The sequence below is a fragment of the Calypte anna genome, chromosome 14, assembly GCF_003957555.1.
Source record: "Calypte anna isolate BGI_N300 chromosome 14, bCalAnn1_v1.p, whole genome shotgun sequence".
In the NCBI taxonomy this organism is placed as follows: Eukaryota; Metazoa; Chordata; class Aves; order Apodiformes; family Trochilidae; genus Calypte; species Calypte anna.
The window spans coordinates 14,895,410-14,901,314 of NC_044260.1; positions in this window are offsets into that span (position 1 = coordinate 14,895,410).

A 5,905-nucleotide genomic window follows, 5' to 3' on the forward strand; every position below is an offset into this window, starting at 1 on the left:
TGTCTGTTGCTGCCCTGACAACTGTGGTGTATTGTGGAAATAAAATGTGGAGTCACTCAGGTCTGGGTTGTGCTGTTTGGGGATTAAAGAAGTGCATGAAATACCTTCTGGTGGAGGTAAGAGCAAGGGGGTGCTGCTGGGCAAAGGGGGAAGGCTGGTCCTGGGGTGCTGGAAACACAGCGAGTGTTTGATAAAAAGGGGAATTGGTGGAGCAGCAGTGAGAATGCAGTGAAAGATGATGGAGGGAGAAAAGGTACAACCCAGCAGCTATTGGGAGGATGCAATCAGGGTTTAGGGATGGGGCCCTAATCCAGTTATTAACTGGGAATCTCCCTGGACGGGGTAAACGCAGTAGCAAAAGTCACACTTGATAAGCAAAAATCCAACAGCCCTCGTGCTATGTGGCATGTGCCAAACTCTCAAGGGTGGTCAGAACAAACCTGAACCCATCACGGGCTGTTTGGTAATTTCCCACCAAAAGTTTCCTCCAAGCTGCAGCTTTCAGAGGCTCTGCAGGATTTGTACCCATGGGAGCTGCTCGGAGGTTTGTTTTGATGGCTTCAGACAGGTGAGGTATTTACCAAAGGATTTGGTTGTTAATTGTGGTAAATATTTTGGTAAATTATTTCCTAGAACACTTAGAAAATTAATCAAGGAGCTGAAATTGCCTCTTCAGTGGAAACAAACAAAGAAATAAGCAGATTGTGAGTCCTGCCTCTAGTCAAAACATCTCAGTTGTTTAAAATCCTGAGTGCCAGGAGAACCTGCTCCTCACTAAGCTACAAAGCTGAACTGTAGCTGAAAAATACTTTCTAAATACCCAACCTGAGAAGCAAGTTTATTGTGCTCAGTGCCTTCTTCCCATCTGCTTATCTCTCCTCTTTTGCCATCCCCATTTCTGAGCCTTCCTCAGCTCCAGCTCTGTGGAAGAGCAGGGAAAAGTCTATTCCCATTACGTGGTCACAGCACATATCTGTTGAATCCCAATTCATTACAACCCAAGCAATGATTGCTGTGATTTATGTTTCATCTGGACCATTCAAGTTCTTAAGGATTTGCCTTAATCTTGGTTTCTTGCTTCCTTTTCTTGTCATGCTCAGTTCACACTCAAGGCATGTGCCAGGTTCCTTCAGAGGCAGTTTGCCTTCACTGGAATTTTGCTGATTTTTAACCACGTTTTTCCTCCTCCCCTGTCTTACTTTCACTCCATTTATAGGAACAAAGGGTGCTCCCAGTTCCTATAGGTACTGTTTTATTTAGCAAAAGCATCCAAATCTGCTGGACTGCAGGGTTGGCAGGCTTCTCTGTACAATAAATAATAAGTGTCTCCATTTAGCTTTATTTACACAAGAAATGCCAATGTTGAGCTCCTTGAATTAAAAGAGCAGAATGTCCTCAGTGGGAAATACGATTTTTTAAGCCTAACAACTTAAAAACAGGAGGAAGGTTTGTGCTCAGACTGCCTGGGAAGAAAAATCACCTTTGGCTCAACAGAAGAGGAAGAATTTTAAGTCTAGAGCAGAAGGTTTTCAAGAAAGTGATGAAAATGGAGGATTACAGTTTGAACTGTTTTGCAATCTCTGGCCTCAGTCCTACAGACACTTTCCACAGGCCCTGAAGTTCATAAACGTGGTTGGTTTTGCTGACCTGGGGGGGGATTCTTTGTACCTGTAAATATAAGCACACACTGGAGTGTTTAGGGAGTGGAGTTTAAACTATAGCATTTGCTACCAAAAGAAATGTCATTATGTCACGTTCTCTGCCATTGGTTCATTGACATTTATGTTATGAAAAAAAAACCAAAAGGGGCTGAGAAACTCAGGAATTAATTCCTGAGGTGGTCTCAGATCTGCTCTCCTGTGTCAATAGGATCTTTTGTTCTGCTGGATCACAGCACTGGGGCACTAAACTTATTTAGAAGTTCTTAAGAAACCCCAGCCCCCCCTCTCTGTGGTTTGAATCTCCTGCTCATTGAAGATACCATCTGCATTTCTCTCCGCTCTCTGTTGTAGATCAGAGCTTAAATGAGGTATGCTTGGCTAGCTGAGACTGAAAGGTTTCCTCTCATCGATGGGAAGCAACTAATTAACATACCTTTTTCAGGATTTTATTTTATTTTTATATCCTGGGACTGTGTTCTACCTGCCATGAGGCGACTTGTTGAAAGCCCTGAAACAAATCACTTGTGCAAGCTGGAGTTCTGCCATTTATTGGCCTGGCTCCCTGCAGAAGCCAAACTGCCATTCAGCTGATTCACATTTTGGCATTTTCTGTTTATATACAAGATGACGAGGTCTGCAAGCAATGGGGAAGAAATCCAATGGCACTGACGTTCCAGCAGAACCTTTCCCTTCTCTGCTCTGTGTCCTGCCTGTGTCTTCTGCTGCAGTGGCAGAGCCTGGGGATGTGGCTGAAGCCCCAGCCCAGTTCCAGGACCACTGTCCTCACTTTCTGCCATCCAGCCCCGGGTGAAGCTGGAACTTCCAGAGTCCCAGTTACCCGAATTTAAGCACCCCTGGTGTTCCCCATCCCTCCCCACCCATCCTGACCTTCCTGTTGACCCTCTGTGATTTTGCCAGCTTTGGCTCTCCGGGCACTTTTCACATGATCTTGATCAAACTGGGTCCAAAATATTCAGCACAGCATTTCTGAAATCAGCACCTCACTTGCCGCAGGGTTTATTTCCCCTTTGTGTCCCTTTTTATCTCCAACTTCCCCACCCTAGGTCTTATCTTGATTTTTTTGCCTTTCCCCAGGCAATGTCGGGGCTTCAAGGACCTGGTGAGGAAGGAGGGGATGGGGATGGTGGCCATGCTGTCACTAACCTGCCTTGGGGCCCCTGCTCTGACTTGCTGCCACTCCCACCTGGCTCTCCTGGCATTCCCTGGATTTGACTGCAGCTCCTGGCCGTAGTCCCCTCATCACTAAGAGGAAGAGGAGGGTCCCCCTTTGTCCCCCACTGGCATGGCTCCTCCTCGTCTTCCATTTCACCTGGGGGTGCTGTTTATTCCTGGAATCCCTGGGGGATTTGGGTTCCCAGCTGTGCTCCTCTGGCTGCAGCTGACATGGAATTTCCATGGGTTGCAAAGGGTGGGAGGCAGCTGGGGCTCCTTCTCCTCCCTGTATGAGCCCCTGCTCCTGGGAGCTGTGGGCAGGATTGAGGAGAAAAGTAACTTATAGGTCATGGGAAGTGGGAAAACAGAAGCAGCTTGGGCAGGTGAAGAGGAAACAGTGGGACACAGATGTCCATGGAAAGCTGAAGCCACTTACAGAGGATGCGTTTACTCTTATTTCCTTCCACTAAGGCTTAATTGCAATGTTTCCTAATGAGAGGTAGGAGAGGAGCTGGGGTTCTGCCCAAACACTTCTCCATCCTGCATAGAAGTGCTGAATTTAATATTAACAACAATTAATCACAGTTACCAGGAAGCACCCGGCAGTGTTCCCTGGCTCTGGGAGTACTCAGCTCCCATGCTCAGCCCCGTGAATTCCCATCTCCAGGCAAACAGTGCTACAGAGTCTCTGGGAATCAAGGGACTTCCCCTTGCTGCTGGGTTTAGATCCAGAGCAGTTCCTAGCAGTGCCAACATCCTCTTCCCATCCCTCTGGCAGCCTTGGCTGGGAATATGGGCTGGTTTCAGACCCCTGTGTCCCTCCTGGAGGTTGGAAGCAGCCACTTGCCATCAGCTCACCCACCCACCTCTCATTTTCTCTCCCAGTGCCCAAAAATGCCACTGGGATAAATCCAGGTCTTGGCAGGCTGGTTGCCCCAGGGTGGGACTCTGGTTTGCTGGGATGTAGCTGTGTTGTTCCTGCTGTTGCTATCCTGACTCCCTCTCTCATTAGCAGCACTAATTGCTCACTGCATACGGTGCATATGTATGCCAGCGTTTTGGGACAGCTTATTTTTTGGATCCTGCAATTAAATGACCACTAAAGAACATGTTAAAAAAGGAGCAGCCGAATGAGCTGGCACAGACAGGAGTGCTGGGTGTATATTTGATTCCCCCACTGAGGGAAGGGGCACCCAGTGGCTGGGAATGGGGGGACCAGGGTGATCTCTGGGCTGCAGAGAGCTCCAGAGTCCCAAAAAAGGAGGGTTGTCCATGGAAGGGGAATTTTGTTTGCCCTGGAGTTCATAAACAGTGGCTTGAGTGGGTCAGGTGAGCTGCTCCCAGTGCAGCCCCAGGTCTGTGGTGGACACCTGGGTGGGCAAATTTTGGGTATCACCTGAGAAAGGAGTGAGTGGCTTCATCAATATGCCATGTCCTCTGGGGTCTTGCCATTGCAGCACACGGGACAAGGTTTGGTGGGGTTTTGTCCCCAGCACCAGATGCAGGAGGACAGCAGGGGACAGACTGGATGGGGATAGTGGCACAGGGAGACCTCCACCTTCTGCAGATGGAGCAGATGCTCAAATCAACATCACTGCAAAAGAGCTGCTGGGATCTGGGATGTTACCACCCCTGAAATGCAGAGATGCTGCCGAGGGTTTGAGGTGGTGGAGGGCAGACAAAGTGGATCATAAACCCCTTGGCTTGGGTTTGAATATCAGCAATGCCACTGCTGGGCTTTGGGAGGCTTTTGGGGAACTTTCTGGAGCTCCCCAAGCTGAAGACACCCTGAGTGCAGGCAGGACCTGGCTGTGACATGCTGGTGGCTCTGCCCCAGTGATGGCTCGGAGATAAATGTTTGTCTTTTCCATCCAAGAGATAGATCAGAGCAGCTGCCAGCACCACATCTCAGGGGAATCAGTTTTCGTTCTGCCAGGAGTGTTACCAGCTCATGATTCACATCTCTACAGCAGCTTTGGAAGGAAAATGTGCTTCTTGCCAGGCAGACCTTCACACACATCAAAGTGCTACGGTTTTTCCAGACTCTCAAAAGGAATCCAGGGCCAAGTGAGACATTCCTGCTCCTCTTCCAGATTTCTTGGAACAACCTTCTTTGATTAGTGAGCGAGACAGATAGTTGGAAAGACAGGCAGGCAGACAGGCCAGGCAGGAGGGCTATAACTAGCAGTCTGCACAAGCCCCAGCCTCTGGTGGGATGGTGACTCCATCTGTCTCGCCTGGGTGGCTGGTGAGAACCCCTGATGTTCTCCATGGTTCCTGACCCCCTGTTCTCCTCCATGGTGCCTGCTCTCTGCTGTGGCCCCCAAGCCATGGACCTTGAGCAGGGTGATGCAGAGGCTCTGGTTTGCAGCATGGCTCCTGCCTGGCTGTGGGTACCTTTGTCACCCCGGAGGGGATGGAGGCCACCCCAGCAGCTGTGGGGCTCACTGGGGACATCCCCACAGTGCTGTCCCTGAGGCAGCAGGCAGGGCAGGTGGGATAGAGTGATGCTGGTGGGAGGAGAAGCAGTGACACAGGGTGGGATAGCCCAGCCCAGCTGAGCCCTGCACAGGGCTGAGTCATGGGCCATCAAGCTGCCACCCACACCATGGCTCAGCCCCATGATGCCAACACTTGCCGCTGGCCCTGTGGCTCCTGCTGCTCCCTGCAGCTTTGTACCAAAGCCCCACAGGTGAATCAGAGCTGGCTTTGAGCTGGAGGGGAGGGATGGCTTTTCTCTCTCAGTGCCCCTGAGAGGGGATGAAGAAAGAGTGGACTGTGCACAAAAAGGGTTTCAAGAGCATCTCCTGGCGTGGGTGAGAGCAAGGATCTGTCCCATGCTGCCCTGAATCACAAAACACAGGAGCTGGGGTTCTCTGCCTGGCACAGGGAGCCAGGCTGGGAAAAGTGACCAAATGGTCCAGGGATGGGTGGCAGGTCCTGCACAAGGGACAAGTTCAAGGCCAGGGTGCAGGGAAGGACATGAGAGCTTCTGTCTCACTCCCTGCAGCTGCACCCCACTCAGCCACTCCAGTCCTGGCAGGAGAAACAGAACAAGCATATCCAGGGAG